The sequence below is a fragment of the Lissotriton vulgaris genome, chromosome 2_1, assembly GCF_964263255.1.
Source record: "Lissotriton vulgaris chromosome 2_1, aLisVul1.2, whole genome shotgun sequence".
Taxonomy (NCBI): Eukaryota; Metazoa; Chordata; class Amphibia; order Caudata; family Salamandridae; genus Lissotriton; species Lissotriton vulgaris.
Genome location: NC_141687.1, coordinates 1,730,703,061 through 1,730,715,961, shown reverse-complemented (window position 1 = coordinate 1,730,715,961; position 12,901 = coordinate 1,730,703,061).

Genomic DNA, 12,901 nt, shown 5'->3' with positions numbered 1-12,901 from the left:
ACCTGTGCCTTCAGCAAGGTGCAGAATGAGGTGTAACCATGGAAACAGCCGGAGATGGCAGTTGGTGATGGGTTCACTCTTTGGTACCTCTGCATCTGACTCTGTTCTGTGGTGGCAGGTGGAGAACTGTTTGTTATTGTGGAGATGAAAGGGTGATAAGGAGAGAAATACGACATAGCGTCTGGCCTGTAGAAGCGTGGGAGCAGTGATTAACTCTGAGTGAAGTGGAACTGTGGCGGGGCTTGGTAACAGTAAAACATTTTTTTTAACAGTGGTATAACTGTCTGTACGGTGCGCGACCTACTAAGAAAGAGTTCACAGGCCGTAATTGGCTTGCAGGTTCTAGTATCAGTAAGTGAGGTCGAGAAAAGAAAACATTCAGGACTTTATTTATGAAGGCCTTGCGCCACCGGTGCATCACTTTTTCCCATTTTATAAAATTAGGCACCGGCGGCGGAAGGTCTTCATAAATAAGGTCCTCAGTGACTACAGTTAAGGTTATGTGGAACCCATGAATAGTTTTTCAATATGAAATCATTTCAGTTGAGATTATGGATTAAAAGAGAAACCGTGAATATTTGAAATGTTTATTTAGAAATGTACTGTTTTAAAGGCAAATCATTATGTAATATGAGTACAGAAATTGCAAAAAACACAGTAATTGGTATTGTCAGTAGTACATGGAATACAAACGCTATAGTTGAAGAAAAATGAATATAGTTGGAAAAAAACATTGTACACTCTTATAAGGAAGTATATCATATTTTAATAAATGGAAGAAGGTCTCTGGGCTTTCAGTTAGGGAACGATATATGAAAATGCAAGTGGTTATACATCATTACTTTATCAATCAGCTGTCTACATGCGAAGCACTATCAAGTTTGTGTTATGTCAGTGTGTGAGGGGAAAAAAAAGGCGCCAAAAGCGATAAAATGGTGAGAGGTGCATGTATGTAATCTGTTGGATGCTGCGCAAATCACTATTGAGGAGAACTACTGTATTGAGATATCTTTTGAAGGTTGCAGTATTGCATTTGAAATACAGCACAAGTAACAATGGAAATATTGTTGAAAGAACATATTTTTCTGTAAAGTATTTTAAAAACATAATTTTATAGGAAATTAAAGGAGTAGAGGCGTGTGAGGCGGAAATAGGCAGTTGAGATGCGAAATGGCGTTTACAGTTATAAAAAACTCGTTTAAAATGTACACATTAATTAGGGCACATGTAGCATATATTAGCGAGTTTTGCATCGAGTACGTTTGAAATAACCTTAGATAAGATATGCAATAGAATTGTTGAGATTAGACTGTAAAAAAATAAAGTTGAAAATCGAGTAGCTGAAGAAACAAATGTAGTCCACATAAAACACCAAAATTTAACCAGCATGAAATCATAATGTCCACTGTTAGTAAAGCCAATAGGTCTGTTCTTCAAAAGAAAATATGGAAAAGAACGTGAAGAATATAGGGAAGCAAAAGGAAATGAGGACGTCAATGGCTTGTATAAGAGTTATTGAAGCATTGTTTAGGCAAAATAGGTAGCTTCTGCTTCTAACAGGAAATCACTGTTATCATTTGAAAGTATGTCAGCTATCCAATGGAAAAGAGTAAAGCAGTACTCATGATCTGTTAAAATAGGAGCCTCTTTTATTATCAGAGGGCAGCTCGGTGGGTTTTCGATGTAGTTCTCTGTTAGGAAAGAGTTAACCGTCCATTGTGTAGGCAAAATAGGTAGCAACTGCTTCTAACAGGAAATCACTGTTATCATCTGAAAACATGTCAGCCATCCAATTGAGAAGATGAAAGGAGCATTCATGATCTGTCATTATTGGAGCGTCTTTCACCATCATAGGGCAGCTCGGTGGGTTTTCGATGTAGCTCTCTGTTAGGAAATCTTGCGCCGCTGCGAATATAGTCCAATGACCCAGAACTCCTTGTATCGCTGCAAAGGCCATAAACCCTCCGTTGTAACAAAGCTGTTCATGATCAAGTAACGGATTCATGAGGTGATTGTAATTCGCTTCAGGAGGTACCAAATTGCAGAGACATAAATCCAGGGCCCACGTGAAATCACAGCTCAGGCAATGAAATGCAGGCTGCACACAGGTGAAATACGAATATCGAAATGATAATCGATATGAAGTATTCAAAGTTGAGAGTGCTAAGGTGCCGTAGTACAGAAGCATTCTCTGTCGAAATAGTTCTAAGTGGTCCGGCTCGTTTGCGAAGGCAGAAGGGACATCCATTTTGAATTTCCCAAGATGGTAAAGGAAACGGCGCAGCACTGCCGGTTGTATAGCAACTCCACAGAATTAGGTCGCCGGCTATGCAGTGGAGAGGAGCAGAATGACTTGATAAATTTTCTAGGAGTCTAGTCACTTAAATATTGCTTAGTAGTTATCAAAAAAGTAGCCAGTCTTGAAGTGGAGGATGCGTTAAAAAAAAAGGGAGTCATTTGAGCAAGTTGTAAAGCAAGGTCAATTTTTTTTTACATCAATGCTGTTTTCTGTGAATGTTAGCTAAGTGAAAGATATGTGTGTGAGCAGATGCTACATTCAGTTTTAAATGTGACAATGGAGCTCTTGTTCATGTCTTCCGATTCAAGGTCGGTATTCGCTGCCAAATGCAAATATCAAGAAACGCATGCGTGGGGTAGATAGTCTGCATTCTTAAAAGAAAGCAAATGGAGGGTTATTTTTACCGCGTTAGCATTGTCGTTTAAAAAGTTACAGTGATTTTCATTATATGTTAAGAAAGTATCACTGATGAAGTTTGAAAATAAATCCTTATAAATAACAGGGACTGGTGTATTTTAGAAAAGGTGTGTATCATTACATGAATTGGAAAAAAAAAATAATGTAATTGAAAGTGTGTGGTTTGAAAATGAAATGTAGAGGTTTATAGTTCACGTTTTGAAAGCGGTTCTAGAGGGTCAGATACATGATAGATTTATAAAAAATAGAACATGTTTTTCAATAGTAATATGGAAAAAATATGTGTCTTTATGTACTATTTAGATTATCTGCCTGTTGCCTATTCTTTGAGTTTTAGTAATCCTGTGTCTTATAAGTTTTCCAGGGGCGGTTTGAGGTTCATGGTGGGCTTGGGCAGGGAGGGTAGGTTGGGGGTTTGTAATAGGGGGTCCGGGTGGGGTGGAGTGCGGAGTTTAGTGAAGAATGAGGGGGGCGGGGGGTTAGGGTGTTTGGTAATGGAGCAGAGTCAGAGGACGCCAAATTTCTGTTATGGGGTGCCACGGAAATATGTATCCATTCTCGGAGGTTTATTATATTAAGGATATATATTAACATGGTGGCTCTTGTGGTTTTGTGGTTCTGTGCATGTGTATAATGCTGGCCCTGTAGTTTTTGTCTATAGACCTCATTACGACACAGGGGAGCCACGTTGCACAGTTGGAGATCAGAGACTTAGGAAATAAAACTTTATAATTGTAAGGGCTCTAAGCGATACAAATCGCCCGTTCTCGGTGTAAAAAATATCACCGCTATTGGTGGTATTTTCTACGGTGTTAGTGCTCGAAGGAGAATAGTAATATAAATGTGAAAGAAAATTCTGTAACAGGCTCAGCATTTCACATTATCGCGTGAAAACAAAAGTTGTTCTCATATATCAATAAGTCTCTTATAATTAAGGGACGGAGTGTATATAGTGCTATTTACTACACTGCTATTGGAAAGGGGCGACCATTCGGTCCCCCCGAACGTATGGTGGAGTACCACGATCCCCCCGGGAAGCCATCTTGGGCGGGAGGCGAGCCTCGGCTGGTATGCCCGAAGCGGCGTAGCCGGGGCGCGCCTTTTTCCCGCCCTGGAGTGGGCTGGCCTAGACACTGACGCGGCCGGCCACGCCCTGGAGGCAGGCCGGGGCGGGTTTACGCCCGCCCTGAAGACGGATAAAAGGAGCAACAAGCCAAGAAAGCATCCTCTTGTTCCTGTGCTCTGAAGCTGCACCTCCTCGCTGCACGTGAGCTCGAGACGGAACGAAGAGCCAATTTTGAGCGTTGTAATCTTTCTTGTTTGTTTTACAGATACTCGGTTTGGAGAATGCCCAAGAAAGCGGGAAAGCGAATGACTACCGAACAGATGCTGCGTGTTCTTATGAAAGAGGTGACCGACCTAAAGAGGCGAATGGCGGATAAAGATGAGGAAGGGGGACCGAAACGTCCTTTGGCAGGAGCAGCTCCGGGAGGAAAAGGCAAGAGGCCCAGAAGGGGAGCAGCTGGGGGAGACATCCCGGTTCCCTGTACCCCACTCGAGAAACCAACTCCGTCGCCGGAAGAGGGGAATCCGATTCCCGTGGTGGTCACCCCCGTGTCCGGGGAGGATATGCCGCCCGAGCTGGCAGCACAAGTAGCAGCGTGGTTGGGTAAAGGTAGCAAGGGCGCCACGGCTGACGACGCGCAGGTATTGATGAAGCAACTGCGTGAAACAAGGGAAGCGGCTGCGGCAGTAGAGAAGCCACCTGGAACAGGTCCAGTCGCAGATACAGCTTCCGGTTCAGGTAAGCGGCCATTGCCGATTGCAAGGGATGAGTCTGCACCCTCACGAAGGGAAAAGTTGGGTCAGCATGTCCCCCTGGCTATTAAAGAGAAGATATGGGCAGATGAGTATATAAACATCTTCTCGTTGCTTACCGATCATTATGAGATGGAGCATGTTAAGAGCCAGAAGGAGCTCATGCATCCGAGTGTTTGGCGCGCAAAGATGGCCGCCTTTTAGGTAAATGAAAACATTGGCACTTGGGGCAGAGCATGGGGGATTTTTACATCCATCATGGGTGAACGTAGGCCCGAATTGCTGTCCGAATTGCCGATTTATCAGACACGGATCATGGGGTATTCTGTATCACACGAGGGCAATCAATGGTTTTGTTACGATAATATTTTCAGAAAAGCGAAAGAACATGATAAAAACTTAACTTGGGATTGTTATGATTCTGTGTCTTGGTCCAAAATGGAAGATACTGGTATGTTGAAGTTGCCGTTGGTAGGGAGTAGCGTGGGTGAATCCTCCCGCCAATATGCTGGGACGCCCTTTCGATCAGGTACGAGTTACGACAACCACTCGAGGCCGATCGGCAACGCAGGTAAAAGGGGGATTTGTTGGAACTTTAACAGGGGTAAATGTACGAGGCCCCAGGGGTCTTGCAAATTTAGGCACGAATGTGGTGGGTGTGGGCAAGCATCCCATCCTGAGTCCATGTGCAGAGCCAAAACGGGTGATAACGGGGGTAGAGGAGGCGCCAAACAGGTCTGATATAGTCCGAGGGGCGCCTTTACCTACTCCGATTGATACCATGGCAATGATTCCCTGGCTCAGCGAATACCCGGATCACGCTTCCGCTGGGGTGTTGCGGAACGGGTTTTCATATGGTTTCCGCATTCCAGTGGGGGAGTTTCAGGGTATAGCGAAATGTAAAAACCAAATATCGGTATTGCAACATACGTCCGTGGTACAGGAAAAGATCGGGAAAGAGGTTACTCGAGGTCGAGTCGCCGGTCCATTTAATGTGCCACCAGTTGCTAACTTTGTTTGTTCCCCTTTAGGGGTGGTCCCCAAGAAGGACCCGGGTGAGTTTCGGCTGATACATAATCTATCAGCCCCACGTGGTCGTTCCGTAAATGATGCGATAGACCCGGAAGTATGTTCGGTGCGGTACGCATCCTTCGATGAGGCCGTAGCCATATTGAATCGCCTGGGGCCCGGTGCGCTGATGGCAAAATCTGATATCGAGTCAGCGTTCCGGTTGCTCCCGGTACATCCAGACGACCAGCGTCTCCTTGGTTTCATGTTTCAGGGTCACTATTACATGGATCGGTGTATGCCGATGGGGTGCTCTATATCTTGTGCCTATTTTGAAAAGTTCAGTTGTTTCCTGCAATGGATCTTCACAAAGAAGACGGGGTTTCAACATGTTATGCATTATCTCGATGACTTTTTGTTTCTGGGGGCAGCCGGGGAGCCGGCATGTGGACAGGCTTTGACTGAATTTTGTGTCTTGATGAAACAGTTTGGCGTGCCATTGGCACCAGGTAAGACGGTGGGTCCCTCGACTTGCCTCGAGTTTCTGGGGATCGAGCTCGACTCTGAAGAAGGTTGTTTTCGTTTACCAGAAGACAAAGTGTTAAAATTCAGGGCATGCCTGCAAACGTGTATAAGTGAGTCTAAGGTTAAGCTACATCAATTACAACAATTGGTGGGACAGTTGAATTTTGCCCTAAGAGTAATACCGATGGCCCGCCCCTTCTCCCGCTCGATCGCTCAAGCCATGGTCGGCCTGAAGGAGGGTCATCATCGCACGAGGCTCTCGGCTGAGGTTCGCCAGGACATGCGCATTTGGTTGGCATTTCTGGCGGAGTTCAATGGTCGAATTGTCTGGAATAAACCGGCGGTGTCCTCCGAAGAGCTGGGGCTGTGGACAGATTCGGCTGGGAGCATTGGTTTTGGTGCCATATTCGGCACACAATGGTCGGCTCAAAAATGGCCGTTATGGTGGCATGAGTGTGGGCTGACCAGTAACATTGCCTTTCTTGAACTTTTTCCCATTCTGGTGGCCCTGGAAACTTGGCCTGAGGGATTCAGAGATCACTCTGTGGTGTTTTGGTCCGATAACATGACCGTGGTTGAGTGTATCAATAGCCAGGCAGCACGATGCAAATGGATGCTGAGATTGCTTAAAGAAATTGTGTTATTGTGTTTACAATTAAACGTGTTATTTAGGGCAAGACATGTGCCGGGGGTAATGAATCAAGCGGCTGATGCGCTTTCTCGTTTTCGTATGCAGGCCTTCTGGGGTTTTCTGCCCACAGCGGACCCGGTGGCGGCACCCTTTCCCGAAGCTCTCTGGTCTCTCGGTGCCCCGAACTACAGAACCTCGTGGGAGAGAGTTTAGCACCCCGGACAAGGAAGGCATATGAAGGGGCGTTCCGAGCCTATTGGGCCTTTTTGGGGACTGCTAGGGGAGAGCTTTGGGGACAGGAAGAGCTAGTAGTAAAATTTCTGCTGTCTTTACATCAGGCAGGCAAATCAGTGGCTACGGCACAGAGGCATCGGGCCGCCATTTCCTTCATGGCAAGGGCTCATGGGATCCAGGACCCGACAGCGTCTTTTGTTGTGCAAAAAGCGCTACGTGGGTGGCAACGCCTTGAGGGTCGCAGAGTAGATGAAAGGCGCCCGATAGGTCTGGATAGGTTGGGCCTGTTATTATCCATACTCCCTACAACGTGTTCATCCCGGTATGAAACAGTTTTATTCCGAGCCGCTTTTACGCTGGCATTCCATGGGGCTATGCGGGTAAGCGAACTAGTGGCAAGGAACAAGCAGGATGTGATGGGGGGACTGTGCCGAGAGCACGTTCAGGTCAGAGGGGGGACAATGACTGTCTCGTTCGTCAGGTCCAAGACCGATCAGGGTGCGATGGGTGACTGCATAATTATACAAGGGATTCCCGGGTCCTCCATGTGCCCGGTGAGTTGTGTAGAGGAGTATTTAGCACAAAGGGTGGCATCATGGGGGGGGACTTTGTTGAGACACGCTGACGCCACCCCACTGACGAGGTTTCAGTTTCAGCGGGTGCTTGCGATGTCGATTGCCGCTGCGGGCTTGAACCCGGGCGAGTTTGGGACCCATTCCTTTCGGATAGGGGCTGCTACAGAGGCTACAGCCAGGGGTCTGAATGTCGAACAAGTTAAACGTGTGGGGCGTTGGTCCTCCAACTGTTATAAAAGGTATGTGCGGTTGCACATGTTGTGAAGCTGTAATGATGTACTCACGCTTCTTGTTTTTGTTTGGTTTCAGTTGCGCAAGCCTACGAGGCAGGGCGGACTATGCAGTCGACCCAACACCGGGCCAGCGGTCAGATATCACCGGCTGTGAAAGAGGAGGTGTGGGTCGTGTGCCACTCATACTTGAGGCGTGCCGCGGACGTATTCAAAGCAGGTGATATGATTCACGTGGCTGGGGAATACGGGTACAGGGTGTCCTTCTACGGAAGGGGCGGACTCTGTATTGACCAGTTTCAATCATTTTTCGAGGGTTTGCTAGGGCGGACGAGGTCACCGCCGTCTATAGTCATAGTACATCTTGGGGGCAATGATTTGGTCACCACTGGTAGACGACTTCTTCTTGAGGCGATGCTTTCCACTGTAAGTTGGTTGGCGAGGAGAGTTCCAGGGTGCACGATTGCATGGTCCCATATGATCCCACGAAAAGTATGGCGGGGGGCTATTTCTGTTTCTGCTCTGAATCATTCAGTAAGAAAAATCAATAACAAAGTGAGTAGATTGTTCCGTTCCAATACACTGCATTCGATTTCGCATGGTTCTATTACTGGTGACAGCATGTATTTGGGGGATGGTGTTCACTTGTCCCGGGTGGGGAACGAGTTACTCATAGGAGACTTGATGGCTTGGCTAAAGACTTTAAGACATGACCTTTAGGTAGGAGTTTTGTGGGGGGTCCGGATAGCCGGTCAACTATCCGGCCTGTGGCGGTAAGGTCATGATCGGTGAGCACTAATTGGAAGATCCCTATGAGTGGGCGTCACCCATTACGGATGGGAGCGCTCGAGGGAGGTGGCCATTGGCCCCTCAACGGGGAGGCAGTCCCTTCTAAGGATGGGCCGCCGCAAGGATAGGAAAGGCGGTCAAGGCCCCTTCCTGGGTAGGAGGGGCTACAGCCCTCTCCTGGGGAATTTCCCGGGGCCAGGACATCTGCGACGGCAGATGTGGTAAGTTGTGTGGGGTTTGGGGAGGGGTCTACGCTACCTTCTAGATACCTCACACGAGTCCTCGGACGACCTTTAAGTGGCGTCGAGTTTAGTGGGGCCCCCGTCAAGTCAAGGGAAATTGGTAGTTGCACTTGAGGTACACCTCTGTGCGGTCGCCCCTCACAAGTGAGGGGGATATTTCTGGTTTAGGGATCTTGACACCGGTTACGACCTTGCCGTTGGCCCTTAAACGTTAGGATGTACAATTTCAAATTGCAAGTAATATTTTGTAGGATGTTAGTTCGGCTAGGAGAACCTTTGTATTAGAGAATATGTTAAGGTTAGCCAAACATCGCAATGTGGTAATGAAATTGTACATAATATGAAACTGTTATTTTAATGTTTTAATTTTGTTTCATATTTTAATAAATACGGCCGGGAGGGTCACTCCCTCCCGTCTTCCAAAAGTTCAGAACTGTTTCCGGTTTCCCATCCTTGGGGATTGTGTTGAGAGGGGGTGGCGGGTATCTCAGCCATATGGAAAGGGGCGACCATTCGGTCCCCCCGAACGTATGGTGGAGTACCACGATCCCCCCGGGAAGCCATCTTGGGCGGGAGGCGAGCCTCGGCTGGTATGCCCGAAGCGGCGTAGCCGGGGCGCGCCTTTTTCCCGCCCTGGAGTGGGCTGGCCTAGACACTGACGCGGCCGGCCACGCCCTGGAGGCAGGCCGGGGCGGGTTTACGCCCGCCCTGAAGACGGATAAAAGGAGCAACAAGCCAAGAAAGCATCCTCTTGTTCCTGTGCTCTGAAGCTGCACCTCCTCGCTGCACGTGAGCTCGAGACGGAACGAAGAGCCAATTTTGACCCACCCACCAGCCCCTGAGGACAGCAAGTGGTTTTGAATAAAGTTTTGATGTGGTAACTTTAATTTTGTCTGTAGGTTGGGATTATTATCATGATAACTTTGAATATGCAATAAAGAATGGTCGATTTGTGGTATGTTTTGTAAATAAAGTAATCCTGCTCTAGTGTTTGATCAGTAAGCATGCTTTAATAAAGTGGTCGTTGTTACTGTCTTTTAGGTAATTTAGTCATTTAGTTTAGAATTGTCGTATTTATTTTGGTCGGGCGGTAAGGTCATGATCGGTGAGCACTAATTGGAAGATCCCTATGAGTGGGCGTCACCCATTACGGATGGGAGCGCTCGAGGGAGGTGGCCATTGGCCCCTCAACGGGGAGGCGGTCCCTTCTAAGGATGGGCCGCCGCAAGGAAAGGAAAGGCGGTCAAGGCCCCTTCCTGGGTAGGAGGGGCTACAGCCCTCTCCTGGGGAATTTCCCGGGGCCAGGACATCTGCGACGGCAGATGTGGTAAGTTGTGTGGGGTTTGGGGAGGGGTCTACGCTACCTTCTAGATACCTCACACGAGTCCTCGGACGACCTTTAAGTGGCGTCGAGTTTAGTGGGGCCCCCGTCAAGTCAAGGGAAATTGGTAGTTGCACTTGAGGTACACCTCTGTGCGGTCGCCCCTCACAAGTGAGGGGGATATTTCTGGTTTAGGGATCTTGACACCGGTTACGACCTTGCCGTTGGCCCTTAAACGTTAGGATGTACAATTTCAAATTGCAAGTAATATTTTGTATATTTTGTAGGATGTTAGTTCGGCTAGGAGAACCTTTGTATTAGAGAATATGTTAAGGTTAGCCAAACATCGCAATGTGGTAATGAAATTGTACATAATATGAAACTGTTATTTTAATGTTTTAATTTTGTTTCATATTTTAATAAATACGGCCGGGAGGGTCACTCCCTCCCGTCTTCCAAAAGTTCAGAACTGTTTCCGGTTTCCCATCCTTGGGGATTGTGTTGAGAGGGGGTGGCGGGTATCTCAGCCATAGTGAACGATGTCGAATGTTTCATAAGAGGAGGCTTTAAAAGTTTTTCGATAAACTGGTTTTCCAGGGAAGTGGGTGGAGTGTTCCGTGTAAATTGCAGAATAGAAACTAGTAAGAACTAATTGGAAGTGTTGTCCTAAAGTCACATGACTTCACATGCGTGTGTCGCTGGCTCTACGCGATAGGTGGGTGCGTGCACCCGTTCGCGCAGTAAAAGAAAGCGGCGAGAAAATATCAGCTAATATGCTTTTGGAGCTCGTTTTAGTACAAAGAGTTAGTTCTGAAAAGAACTTTTTTTTTTTTTTTTGGAAACAAGTGTTATGATGCTTTTGATTTCTTAAAGTTGCTACGACATTTTTCAGTATGTCATACTATCCAAATAAAGTGAAGAAATTAATTTAACTTTTCTTGGAGAATTTATGACTCTCAATTTTGTGTTTAATTAGAATAAAGCTTTGCTCTCCGTATACAAGAAGTTTTCCACAGTTCTTGCATTTCATGTGCACGTTCGCCAGATATGGTTTCAAGTCCATCTCAGCACTCGATGGATATACAGGTCGTTCTGCAGAAGATGTGCTGGTCACTTCTGATGGTAATAGCGTGGCCTCCATTTTTCTAGTCAAAGGTGGTCGCTCATTTCCTTTAGATTCGGAAGATGAATGCGGAACGGTAGCCATTGCAGCAAAGTCTTCGGGAAGATGTTCAACGTTGTTCTCTATTGAGAGTAGAAAAGAAAGTGATGGAAGTGGGTGGAGTGCTGCGTGTAAATTCCAGAATAGAAAGTACCAACAACCAATTGCAAGTGTTGTTTTCAAGTCACATGACTTTACATGCGCTTGTCAGGATGTGTAGGCGGTGACACTATCTAGTTACGAACGTGATTTGGAAGTAGCAATGTTCTTTAGTGAAGTTTAAAAACGTGAAAAGAAGTGAATTCAAACACATACGGATTTCACATATTTTTAGAGCTCGATTTAAGTATACAATTATTAAATTATAAAACCTTTTATATTTTTTTTAAAAAATATTAAGGTGTGTACAATCAGTCATGCATGAACGATTAAAAAAAATTCGGCTCCATTTAATTAAAAGGTTTGTATGACAAAAAAAAAGCCTAGGTTCAGTGTCTTAACGTACTATAAGTTCTTTCATTGGTCTATGAAGAAATTCATTAGGTTTAAATTGGAAAGCACTTATGAAATAAATAGGTGGGTGCGTGCACTCAGTTGTGCACGTAAGATTGGTATGTCGATATTTATTTCAGGTATATCTTTCATACTTAGGAACTAGCATTCAAAAAACCTATGAAATTCACTGAAAGAACCATAGGTTTTACACACGTTATAGTTAGGAAATAGCATTTGAAAAACCTATGAAATTCACTGAAAAAACCCTAGGTTTTACACACGTTATAGTTAGGAAGTAGCATTTAAAAAACCTATGAAATTCAGTGAAAAAACCATAGGTTTGACACATGTTATAGTTAGCTGGACATTTTACTCATATAAAACCAATGAAATTCCCCGTTATAGTTACTTCAGCTAACTATAACTCGCGCGCCCGCAATGCACTGCTGATGACTTCACATATTACATCACTCATGACATGGTCAGTGACATCACTCATGACATCACTAATGACATCTCAAATGACATCACTGATGACATCATCCTTGTGGAAGAGTGGCAGACCTTCACTCACCCTAATATAACGTTTATTACACACACTCAAAAAGTAGAAAATAACAATTTCAATACAATAGCCATACCAATGCCACTTAAAAGACACCTATTTAGTAATTCGAAGATCTATATACACAACCACTTATTCATCAACAGATATATACAGTCAATCATATATTATATACAGTCACTCATATATGTATTCAGTTATCATATGTTCTTATACACTGATACATCCTGATCATCCTGTTACACAGCGACACTCAACCATAGAGTTATTCACACATAAGTTATATGTACTAGTTTAAAACATATGTACTTACTCAGAAATACACTATTAAAACAGTTATTCATTCACTTAGACAGTCATATATACACTCATACAGAAAAAACCCAAATAATAACCTATATGCCTTTTACCACACAAACTCACTCACCCATACAGTCTAGCATATATGCTGCCTACAACACATACAAACAGTAAGTCACTCATTCATGCATCTATGCACTACATAAGATCTCCCAACGAAGCATATTGACACTTAGACACTCAGACACTCCAAGTAATAATCAAACAAATAATAACCTATATAGACATTA